At 36.6% G+C, this 13,567-nt stretch overlaps 1 protein-coding gene across 3 annotated transcripts in view; it reads right to left on the bottom strand.

Moving 5' to 3' along the window:
- Malt1 (MALT1 paracaspase) overlaps positions 1-13,567 on the bottom strand; it is a 74,828-nt gene that overhangs the window by 16,784 nt on the left and 44,477 nt on the right. The window lies entirely within an intron of this gene.

Consider the following 13,567-nt stretch of genomic DNA (forward strand, 5'->3'; position numbering starts at 1 on the left):
TATCATCAGCAATTTCACTACCAGGTATATGCAACCTAACCAAATGGAAATTTACGTCCACATAAAAATGTTGGGGTTTTAGCTCAGTGGCGTAAATGCCTGCTTGGCAAGTATGAGACCGTGAGCTTTGGTCCCCAGTACCAAAACAAAAAGCAATCCCCCCACCAAAGAAAAACAAAACAAAAATGTGTATATAAATGCTTAGAACAAAATTACTTGTAATATCAATGTGAGAACAACCTAAATGTTCACCTGTTGATGAATGGATAAGTAAAAATGATATATAATGGAAAACTAACCAGTCCTAAAACAATCAAGGTCCATGCCCCCCCCCCCCCCCCGCTGGGAACTGAACTCAGGACCTTGCACTTGCCAGGCAGGCAGGCACTTGTGCCACTGATCTGTATCCCTGGCCCTAATAATAAAGTTCTGATATAGGCTACAACATGAATGAACCTCTCAAACATTATTCCAAGTGAAAGAAGCCAGGCACAAAAAAGGTGCAGACTGATTTTTTTAAATACGAAATGGCCAGAATAGCCTACTTTTTTAAGACAGTAAGTGCACTTATGGTTGCCAATGGCTAGGATTAGGAGGCATGAGTGATGGAGGATTAGGAGGAATGAGTGATGGCCAGTGGGTTTGGGGTTTCTTTTGGGTGGAAAGAAAATGAAGTTAGAGGTGACAAATGCACAACTTTGGGAGTGATCCACTGAATTATTTACTTTAAAAAGTAAAATTTACATTCTTAACATGTTCAAAATTTTACTCTATTTCCCACCAGTCATTTTATTGCTTCTAGAGCAATATAAACTTATTTTGTAAACTCCATTTCTTTGCTCAAGTTATCCTCCTATCTCCCTTCAAGGGTTAGCCTGTGGTCAGACTTCTGTGTAAGTCACCACTTTGTGTCAACGCATTGAACTCTCTCCCTGCCTCCTGTTCAGCAGCATTTTTTGACACTTACAGACTGGCTCTGACACTATACAGTTCTAAATATATTTAGTTTTTGTGATAGCAAATTATTACGCTGACATTAATCTTTTTTTGGTACCGGAGATCGAACTCATGACCATGCGTTTGTGAGGCAGGTGCTTATACTGCTAAGCTAAATCCCTGGCAACATTAATCTTTTAAATTTATTTTTATTGGTACCAGGGATTGAACTCAACAACTGTGTGCTTAGAAGGTAGGCGCTTATGCTGCTGAGCTAAATCCCCAGCCCAATCTTTTATATTTATATAACATTTTTCAGTTTTCAAAGTACTTTCATATATATATCCTATTTTTTTTTTTTTTTTGTCTTTTTGAGACAGTCTTGCTATGCAGTTCAGGCTGGCCTTGAGCTCACTTTGTAGCCCAGGCTGGTCTCGAACTCACAATGATCCTCTTGCCTCAGCCTCCTGAGTGCTGCGATTATAGGCATGAGCCACCACGCCCAGCTATATATCCTAATTTTAATCTAACAATTTATAAAGTAATTTCTATCCTTATTTTATAAATGAGAAAGTTAAAAAATTGTAAATGACCTGCTCAAAGTTTCATAGCTGATAGGTGTATGGATGTTCGACACAGTGTTTTCTTTGATTAAGGGAATATAATTTTCATAGGACAGATCATACTTTTTATTCTCTCTCCTTGTGTATTACTCCTTTCCTGGTCTAGGGGATACAACAGGAACTGAGCAGGAGCCAGCATGGGGGACCATAGCTGTGATCCTAGCACTATGGGAGGCCAAGACAGGAGGAACACAAGTCTGAGCCCAGTATGAGTACCTTAGTGACTCAGTAAAACCTGCTTCAAAATGACAAATAAAAAGGGCTAAGGATTTGGAGCTCAGTGCAAAGGCCCTGGCTTCATTCCTCAGTACCAGAGGAGAGAGTGACTCAATAAATATTGAACTGCATTACATTAACAATACAAGCCAATCAAGACAGTCATATTAGGGTTTCTTTTGTAAACAGTCTCACTTTTCACAGAAATAGTGCCACTATAATGACAGCTAGCCAATCAGAAAGCCTAGGTGCTGACCCCATCATGTCATTTAACACATCGCTTCTATGGAGATTTGACTTGGAGAAGAAGCAATCTCCAAAGATTCTATTCACCCAGAGAAAAGATTAAGTATGGTTCCATTACATTAAAACTATATGTTTGGCACCATAACTGCCAAAATTAAGGCACATGAACTATATTTTCCTCAAAATCACTTATGAAAAGTGCAAGCATTTTGTATCAAAGTTTGAAACCAAACTGTATTGAAGGAGATTAAGTACTTTTATATAAAATAAACTAATGGAAATCACTGTATTTTGAAATGGCATGTCTTGTACTATTTACTCATCTATTTAATCAAGTAGAGAAGAAAATACAAATATCTTTCTAAATGTTGAAGAACTTAATGTAGTTGATATAATTCTGCAAATTAGATTTTCAGGGAATTTTATTTCTGGAGAACATAATTTTATTTCTGATGTTTAAGAACACAGTTATTTGGGCCTGGGCATTTAGCTCAGCAGCATAAGTGCCTGCCTGGCAAGTGCTAGGTTATGAGTTTGACCCCCGGTACCAAAAAACCAAAAACCAAAACCCAAAAAACACAGTTATTTATTTCTGACCACAGAGAAAATAAATGCTCAAATGAAAAACTCTCCTACTTGAGTGATGTTCTTCTTCAACTAGCACAGAGTTCTGAGAGCACATCAACCACCACTGCAGGGAGACCTGCAAAGCACTTCATACGTGGAAATAAAGTGCTTTAGTTATGTGAACTTATATAATCTTCAGAATAAGGTGGGTAATATTTTTCCCCTTTTACAGATGTAAAAACTGAGACACTGAGAGATTTAAAGGCTCAGATTCAAATGACTAATAAATGACAGATTAGAATTCTGATGCAGGCCAACTTAACTACTGTGGTAATTATACCTTGTTACTATTTTTTGTTCTCTTCTTAAGTCTTACTCTCAGAAAATATAGGATGTCAGTGTATTCTCAGTCTTTGGGGGATATCAATGAAAGCTTTAAGATTACAATAGGGGAACACACGTTGTGTGCAGTAGGTGCAGTAAGTACGCAGAAGTTTTGGTCAAACCATGGTCTGTCCGATCACGATCGCAGGCCTGTCAGTTCTGAGATTCTGCAGCCTGGGGGGCGGAGGCGAGTCTCCACTGCTTTATGAGGCAAGGTGGTTGTTCTGCTTAGGTGGGCAGCCTCGCCTCCCGTTACAGGGCAAAGGCTCACAGTTAGGGGAGGAGTCTCATGATGCAGTGATCTGCCTGGAAGTTTCACTGTCCCTTCTTTTTTGAAAGAAAACTTAGGCAGATCCTTAATATGCAAATAGCTGATAAAAACTGGTTCACTGGCCCATATCCCAATCTAATTACAAAGGATAACCTAAATTAATTCCTTTAGTACAGTTTTAGGAAATATAGGAATAATGATAATGGTTACAATATTCTAAGCACTTTGTGCCAGGTATAATTGTTTCATTTTACTTTTTCTAAAATAATAACATTGTATTCTCTTGATTTTAGCTATCTATATAACTAGAAATTTTTATTCATCTTCAAGGGTATGTAAAGCAAGCCAGTTATTTCTGGGTTTGATTCTTGATTTTTATGCTTACAAATATTTCAAAGTGAATTACTTACTTGTTTTATTCTAAATTTTTATTTCTTTCACAAATATGCATAAGCTTGAGTCTACATGTTTTCCCTAATATTGTTTACCTCTTGTTCACTTGTCAAGTGTGATTAGTCACTTGAAGATACTGACTGGAGATAAAGGCATGGTCCAAATGAAACACGAAAGGTTTCTTTAAGACATGCCCCAAACCATCCAGCCTTTACCACATTTGCATTTAATACAGATGTGTCTGATATTCTGAACAGTCATAATACTTCAAAATACAATGCAACCATCCATTAAGAAATGAATCAGTCAGATCTAAAATTAAGCTGCCATTTTGTCCCAATCTATCTTTTATTCAGCAGCCCAAGATGCTTTTAAAGTGGGCAAAATTTTGGCCTAAACTGAAATCTTGCCCCAATTTTTTTGTATTTCTGATTCTCTACCTTCCAGAAGAAATTAAATACTTTGATTTAAACAGGCACATAAAGGCCCTAGAAAGACAAGATGAGGGCACACGTGGGACACTAGCCTGGCCGCAGGGAAAAGTCTGAAGCAGCAGCAAGAATACAAGTTTCCTGAGGGACCACTGAGAGCCAGTGGTGGGCAAGTGAGGTGAGCCAGTGCTGTGCTCTGGCATACAGACGTATGGAACAGAAGCAGGTGGGCGGGGCCCCCATTTTATATCAGAGGACTTGGGGTGAACTCCAGGAGCAGAACAGTCCTGGGTGGGTTCACTGCCAATATCCCAAGAGGGAAAGAAACCATCCAGTTACAATAGACTGCTGGGAAGGAGCTCAGGGGAAACTCTGCTGGGATGTAGGAGCTGGGACCACCTAGTCTCCCCTCTGATGGCCACTGAGAGCCACTCTTAGCCCCAAATACAAAGGATTGGAAGTGTCCCCCGTGTGTGACCATCAGAGTGGCCTTGGCCCAGAAGCATAAGCAGGCAAGCAGCTTAGCTTGCAGCAAGGGCACTACCCCATCTAATCACCAGTGTATCAGAGGAGTCAGTGGTGTGGAACAGAGAAAGCTGTGCGAGGCCTGGAAGGAGCCAAGTGTATATGGGTCTGGGAGAAAGCTGGGACTTTCCCTTCCCAAAGGTGCGGCAGCAATTGGGACAGCTTCCTAGAGACAATCATGGTAAGGAGAAGTGGACATCGAGAATGCTGTTAGTGTAAGACTAGTACTGGCCCCTACATCCAGAGCTAAGACCAGCCCCTCACCCAGCAGGAATTATACTGGAAACTTTTATTTATTTACTTATTTTGATACAGGGTCTTACCATTTTAGCTCAGGCTGGCCTGGACTCACTATGTAGCCCAAAATGGCTCAGACTTGCAGTGATCCTCCTGCCTTAGCCTCCTGAGTGCTGGGATTACAGGCATGCACCTCCATGCCCAGCTCCTACTGCAAATTTGGCAGGATTACACAGTACATTTCTGGGATCTGACTTGGACACTACCTCAGACCTGTGGACACCAGAGGAATTTCATTCTTTTGCTTTGTTTGATTGGATTTTTTTTTCTGTCTGATTGGTTTTCTTTTTATTTATATTTCTTACCTTTCCTTTTGTTTTCTTAGGCTTGTCTTCTCCTTTCCTTGACTACGTCTCTTGATTTTATGATATTTTCATACAAGTGAACATTGTTTCTTCTCTTTGTACTCTGCTTCAATACTCCTTTGCTTTCTCTTTCATCCCTTTTCTCCTATGTTCTACTCTAGTTTGCTAAAACTTGGGTGATCATCCCTTGTTCTCCAGCCTTGCTTCTACTGTATCCATCCTCATTCTTCTGTTTTGTCCCTTATCCCTCTTATATCCCCCTACCCCTAGGGGAAAATCACTCAACTCATTGCATACAAATTCCTGGTACATGTTGGGTTTTGTTATCTAACTATAGAACTTGCTCCTATGGTTGAAGGTGTCAAGTTATTAGTTAGCACAGTTTGTCAGGAGCTAGGCTGTGCCTGATGCTATAGTTACTGCTAATTGTATTGTTTGGTTTGGTTGTTTTTTTTTTTTTTTTTTGGTTTTTGTTGCTGTTCTCTTTTGTTTTGCTACTGGGGATTGAACTCACAACCTTGTGCTTAACTGTATTGTTCTAGCCAAGAGGTCATACCTATTGTAATCAGTTTTTTTGCTTTGTATGACAGCATTGTGATTGTCTGGGGTCACAACCATTACTAAGGTCCAGTATCAAAAGACTGAGTGCTAAGTGAAATAGATAACAACTTCTAATCCTTAAAAGTTGGAAAGGTAGGTTCTTGGAATACATACAAAGACCAAGAACCATCTACACCTAGAAGATATCTCTGAGGACTATACATTTCCTAGGGAAGCCTCAAAACTACCGATAAAGCTATTTACCATATAAAATGTAAAAAAAAAAAAAAAAAGATTCTACAACCATTAACACAGCAAAGAAAAGAAAATAGAAAATGACAAGACACAGGTGCAAAATACAACCCCAGACCTCAGCTCACCCAGAACAAGTCCACAGCACAAAGAACCACTCACTGGATCTTTCTGACATGATAGCAGCAGAAGTGGGAAAAAAATGGATGAGGCTATAGAAAAAATAATCTCTTAGGTAAAAAAGAAATGATAAAATGAAAAACATCAGAATAGACAGATTGAAAAATTGGATAAGCTTAGGAAAATGAATGCCCAGCATATGAAAGAAACAGAATCCATGAAACAGACCCAAACAGAAATGCAGGCAATTAAAAATTCCACTGAAAGTAACTTGCAACAGATTAAATGAAGGTGAGGAAAAAAATACAAGATTTAGAAGACAGGAGTTGGTCAAAAAGAAAGATATCTTAAGAACAGTAAGGGACTATGAAAAATCAATCCAACAGGTGCAAGATAAAGCACAAAAGAACAACAGAAGATTGATTGTAGTCAATGAGAAAGCTGGAGATAGCACAAAACCCACAGTAAGTCTCTTTACAGAAATATTAGCAGAAAACTTCCTAAACATAAATAAAGAATTTGATATATAAATAAGGGAGGCATACAGAACTCCAAATAGCCATGACCGAAATAAATCTACATCAAGGCATATTATAATTAAGATTCCAGAAATTCAGCACAAGAACAAAATGTTAAAAGCAGTTAGAGAAAAGAAACAAAATTTTTCATCACAAACCCGCAAATCAAGGAGAACATAGAGTGAGGTATTTCAAGCCCTAAAAGAAAACAAACTCCAATTCAGAAAACAACACTCTTTCAAAATCAATAGAGAAGTAAGATACTATGATAACAACTGCAGAAATTCATGATCACAAACCAGTTCTCCAAAATGCTCTGAAGGGTATTTTAGAAAGAGACAATGAAGGTCACAATTTTAAGAACAACAATCAAAAGAAGCCCTCCAGGCAGGGCAAGCAATTAAATAGAACCAGAGTATTAGGGGCAACTGGACCAATATTTGTGGATAGGTTGGAAAGACAGGCTTTAATAGGTAAAGGAATACAATTAGAGATCAAGTCCAAGAGAGAGAAGGTTCGGAACCACTTAGGTAAATAGCAGGTTGCCCCCCCACCCCAATTTAAAACCAAGGGTCTTGGTCAGACCCAAAAATGCACAGTGTACCTAGGGTAAGTTAAAGGGGAGGGAGAATCTTAAAAAAGATGGCAGAAGATATTGTTAATAGTGTATCAGGATTTAAAACCCACATTACTTGCACCACTCTGCTTAGATTTTATTCTTTTTTTGATAGATTTTATTGTGTCCCAGTTGTCTACTTGTACTAGGTCTGAGAGCACAGACGACTATCTCCAAAACATCAGTATATAGCACAGTAATCATCTTTAATTTCCTATTATCTTAACCTGGAGCCCTGTATAACTTATACTGTTTTATCATGACTGATTGCAGTTAAATCTGGTTTGACTGCTGTTTGGTATCGACAGATTTTATTCAAAACTGATATAATTGACAGTATCAAGTCTGAGAGTATAGGCAACTACACTGAAGATGACAAGACTCACTACGATACACATTCTGGTTTGATAACTGCCTGCTTTTGAAGTTTTATACTATATACAAAGTTCTGTTTTTATTAATACTGTTATGTACTTGTATATTCAATTATACTATGCCTGATGATATAGCCAATTCTATTGAACAAGAGACAACACAGGAACTATGGTAGAACTCCTTGTACAATGGTCTTATATGTCTTTTCACTTCATGGGTTTATAGGAATATGTTTTGTTTTGTCTTGCTTTGTTTTATTTCTCCCTTTAATATAGAAAGGATAGAAATATATGTTAAGACTCATGCATGTGTGAATCTATAAACAGTTTATGAGAACTGATCTTATGACACATGATGAGATGAACAGATACTCTGAAGAAAAAGAGACACTAAAGTACCCAGTGCTGATCCTGGAGGGTCATAATGTGAAACCCAGCAATAGAACTATTCTTCGTTCAGAGTGATATTAGACCGCTTGGGTTTGTTCAATCTCAACATAATTGAAGATATGGGTAACTGCATGTATGTTTAAGTGTATAGGATTGATAACCATATTTCTAAGTTTTTGTTGGATAGCTGAACAGAACTGGTTGCAGTCTCACTGTTTGAATCCCCACTTTATATGCTCCACTTTAGTATCTTGAACAACTATTTGTAAGAGGATAATCTATAATCATCAACTAGTGATTTCTTATTATTTATTTCTTTGCAAGTATGTATTATTTTTACCCATTTTCTGTTTTGTTTAGTTTAAAAAAAAAAAAAAGACACTATAGTACCCAGTGCAGATCCTGGAGTGTCATGATGTGAAATCCAGCAATACTATTATTCTTTGTTCAGAATGACTTTAGCGGGGCTGGGGATTTAGCTCAGCGGCATAAGCACCTGGCTTGCAAGCAGGCGGTTGTGAGTTCGATCCCTGGTACCGATAAAAAAAGAAAAAGACAAAAAAAAAAAAAAAAAAAAAAAAAAAAAAAAAAAGGGGGCAGAATGACTTTAGCCTGCTTTAGTTTGTTTCATCCCAACATAAATGAAGATATAGAAAACTGCATGTATGTTTAAGTGTATAGAATTGACAACCATATTATTAAGTTTTTGTTGGATAGCTGAACAGAACTGTTTGCAGTCTCACTGTTTGAATTCCCACTTTACATGTTCCACTTTTGTATCTTGAACAACTATTTGTAAAAGGACAGTATGTAAACATTAACTAGTGATTTCTTACTGTTTATTTTTTATCTGAACATATGTATTTATTTCTATCCATTTTCTGTCTTGTTTAGTCTTTCTTTAAATAAAATTAAAAAAAAAGAAATATTAACAGGCATGAAAAATCAAATAAGCACTAAGACAGTTGTAATGAGGGAGCTTTACACCACAGTCACAAAAAGATCAACTAGACAAAAAAAAAAAAAAAGAAAGAAAAGAAATATTGGAACTAAATCAAATGTTCATAGATATCTACTGAGTTTTCTACTCTACAACATTAGAATACACATTGTTCTCAGCTGACCATGGGATATTCTCCAAAATAGACCACATACTAGCCCACAAAACATGATTACATAAATGCAGAGGACCTGAAATTATCTCATGTATATTATCTGATTATAGTGCAATGGAAAAGGAAATCAATCGCAAAAGAAATCACAAAAACTACATAAACACATGGAAATCAAATAACGCCCTCCTGAACAACAAATGGGTCACAGAGAAATTAAAGAAGATATTAAACAGTATCTGCAATTTAATGATAATGCCAAAACAACATATTGAAACTTATGGGATGCAATAGTTCTATGAGGGAAATTTATAGCAGTAAATTCTCATATAAGGAAATCTGAACAAGTTCAAATCAACCATGTTGAACACTGAACTTGTAAAAAAGAAGAACAAATTAATCCCAAAGAGCCTATGAGGGAGGAAACTATAAAGAATAGAAATTGTGCATCTGGGACTAAGAAAACAATACAATATAATACAAAAGAATCAATGAATCAAATAGTTGGTTCTTTGAAAGATTGAATATAACTGATAAACTCTTAGCCAAGCTTATCAAAAAGAGGAAAGAAAAGTCTCAAATTCGTGGTGTTAGGGATAAAAAGGGTGAAATCATAATCAATCCTGTGGCAATCCAGATCACCACTTCTACTTTGAGAACCTGTAGTCTAATAAAATGCAAAACATAGAAGAAATGAACAGATTCCTAGATATATATGAATTGCCAAAACTGAATCAAGAAGATAGAAAAATTCTAAATAACCCAATACCAGTCAATGAAATAGAAAATGTAATTAAAACAACAAAGAAAAGCCCAGGCCCTGACAGATTCACTGATGAATTCTACAAGAAATTTAGAGAACTAATGCCACTAAACTGAAACTTGAGAACTACAGGTCAATCTCCTTAATGAACATAAATGCAAAAATACTCATTAAGATACTGGCAAACAGAATGCTGCAAATCATCAAAAAGACTATATACCATGACCAAGCAGAATTCATCCCAGGGATGCACGAATGGTTCAATACATGCAAAGCAATAAATATAATACACCATTATCAACAGAACCAAAGACAAAAATCTTGATCATATGAATAGATGCAGAAAGAGCATCTGACAATACCCACTCAGGATAAAAACACTATGGAAAATGGAATAGATGGTGTTTATCTCAGTCTGATAAAAGCCATCTTTGTAATAGTCAACTTACCAAATAGTAAAAGCTGAAAGCTTCATTTTAAAACCAGTGACAAGACATTATAGCCACTCCTACTCAATATAGTTCTGGAAACATCAGCCAGAGTAATTAGATGAGAGAAATAAAAAAAGGATAGGAAAAGAGGAAGTTAAATTATTATTTGCAAATGACGATACCCCACACAGATGATCCCAAAAACTTCCCCAGATGATTTGTAGATTTAATAATTGAATTCAGTACTGTAGCTGGATACAAAGATGACACTCAAAAACCAATAGCATTCCTTTACACAAACAGCAAACTGACTGAGAGGAATTAGGGAAACCACACCTTTCATAATAGCACTCCCTCCAAATACCTAGAAATCAACCTAGTAAAGGAAGTAAAAGATCTATACATTGAAAATTACACTACTCTGAAAAAGGAGATAGAACAGGACATCAGAGAACAAAAATATTCCTTGCTCATGGATAGGAAAAACCAACCTAGTGAAAATGACCGTATTTTCTAAATTGTTATACAAATTTAATGCATCCCCAAATCGTTCAACCAGAGAATAAGATATCTGCATTCAATTGTTGAACAATACCAGTACATAGCTTTCTCTTCCTGCGAACTCAGAGAAATCAGTAGTGAAACTATCTTAATTATCTTTTTATTTACATATACCTGTATACGTGTATATACATATACATATCTTTTCCTTCAGTTTTTCACATTAATGAAACAATATGATGTTTACATGTGTCTTATTTATCTCACTAATGAGTATGTTCTCAAGTTGCATCCATTTACTTATAAAAATCTCCAGTTTATCCTTCTTTATGGCCAAGTAGCACTCCACTATATTAAAATACCACATCTTTTTTATCCATCCTCGGTTGCCAGGCATTTAGGTTGTTTCCAAGATTTGGCTATTACAAATTGTGCTGCTAAAAACATGGGTGCACATACATCACTGTAGTATGATGTTTTTAATTTTTGGGAGAAGATAGCCAAAAGGGGAATAGCTGGATTGAATGGGACCTCCAATCCTGGTTTTTTGAGGAATTGCCACACTGACTTCCACAGTGGTTGCACCAGCCTGCATTCCCACCAACAGTGGAGAAAGATTCAAAAGGACTAATATCTGGAACATACAAAGAACTGAAAAAAATTAGACCCTCTAAATTTAAAGACCCAACCCAGGCATCTGAGATGAATACATGCTTCCCAAAGGAAGAAATACAAATGGCAAATAATCATACGAAAAATTCAACATCACTGGTCATTCAAAAGATGCAAATTAAAACAACTACGCGATTCTTCCACCTCACTTGAGAAAGAAAGGCTAACATCAAAAAGTTAACCAATAACAAATGCTGGAAGGGTTGTGGGGAAAAAGAAGCCCTTTTCTTTTCTTTTTTTTTTTTTTTTTATTCTTTTTTTTTTTTGTCTTTTTCATTTTTATCGGTACCAGGAATCGAACTCACGACTGCCTGCTTGCAAGGCAGGCGCTTATGCCGCTGAGCTAAATCCCCAGCCCCAAAAGAAGCCCTTTTCACTGTCGTTGGGAATATAAACTGGTACAACCATTGTGGAAATCAGTGTGATTATTCTTCAAAAATCTAGGATTAGAGGCCCATTTGACCCAGCTATTCCCCTATTGGATGACTTCCTGGAAGAATGAAAAACACCAAACCACAGCAATATATGGGCACCTGTGTTTATAACACAGTGTGAAATACCTAAATCTTGAAAATGCTTACCCAAATGGCCATCAACTGAGGAATGGATGAAAAAGATGTGCCTTTTTTTTATATATAGGAGTACTACTCAGCCATAGGAAGGATAAACTTCAGACATTTCTAAGTAAATGGATGTACCTTAAATGGATACACACTTATTACTCTTATGTGTAATAAACTGGACATGTGTCAATAGTGTATCTTCTACTTGCTGTGAAAAACTGAAAGAGTAAATAAAGACCAAAATGTAAAATAGATATTGTGAAATTGGAACAAACGGTTTAAAAAGAAAGAGGAACTGGGGGGGAGGGGGCATGCGGGGAAGGAAAGGAAAGGAAGGGAAACAAATGATAAAAGGGTAAAATGAAAACAAAGCTGTGTAAATAAGGGAGGGAAGAGGGTTGGATGGAGGGGAGGGATTGGGAAAAAAAGACTCAAGATACAGCATACACAGGTAAAATTCTCTATGATGAATACATCATTACGTATTTCTAAATTGTACCAATAAACTTAATAAAAAACCCAAGGTGACAAAATCAGTAAAAAATATGAATAACCAAGTACATAATTGTTCATGTGATTCTTTCATTCTTTTTTTTTTTTTTTTTGTCTTTTTTGTTTTTTATCGGTACCAGGGATCGAACTCACGACTGCCTGCTTGCAAGGCAGGCGCTTATGCCTGCTGAGCTAAATCCCTAGCCTGATTCTTTTATTCTTTAAAGATGTTACCAATCCAGAAACCTAAATTCATCAACATTTTTGTCTTACACATCGTTGCTTCCAGTGAAGTTTTTTTTTTTTAAATGGACTCCAGTGACATCTTGAAAGTCTTTTACTGTTCAAACCATGGAGGCATCTTAAAAATTGAGATAAATTATAGAATGTAAATATACTAAAAAAAAATCCACCTGGTTCCAGGATAAAAATACAAAACCAGTTATCAAGAGGGCATATTTGTGTAGTATCTTTTCAAAAAAGAAAAATGGATAGATGCTCCGATTAGTCATGGCTCATAATGCACCTAGGTATGATGCTATTACACTGGTATAATAATTGAAATTACGAACATAAGGTGGTTACCTTGTTAATTCCAATCGTGTTGCAACAGTAATTTCATTGAGAGGTGAAAAATCATATAAAACTAAAGTTGTGTGTGGTGGTACATGTCTGTAATCCCAGCACTTGGGAGGCTGAGACAGGAGACTGCAGTGAGTTTGAGGCCAGTCTGGGCTGCATTGTGAGTTCAAAGCTAGCCTGAACTACAAAGCAGGATCCTGCCTCAACAAATACAACAGTGTTAAATCTTGAGGGGAAAAAAAAGTTTTGTTTAATTAAAAATTTTGCTTTGAGAACCACTAGCAATTCTGCTAAGCGCATATCAATTTAGTTATAAATTAAAAATTTAACAAATTATTAAAGTACAATAATTTGAAACATGTAAAAGCCAAACTGATACTTTTTACCACTTGCATGCCTAATGACATGTCTAGAAATGTCACTTTCATGGCAATCAGGTGTTACTTC

This window comes from Cavia porcellus, unplaced genomic scaffold (assembly GCF_034190915.1).
Source record: "Cavia porcellus strain 051 isolate PalLab524CR breed Dunkin Hartley unplaced genomic scaffold, mCavPor4.1 scaffold_20, whole genome shotgun sequence".
Taxonomy (NCBI): Eukaryota; Metazoa; Chordata; class Mammalia; order Rodentia; family Caviidae; genus Cavia; species Cavia porcellus.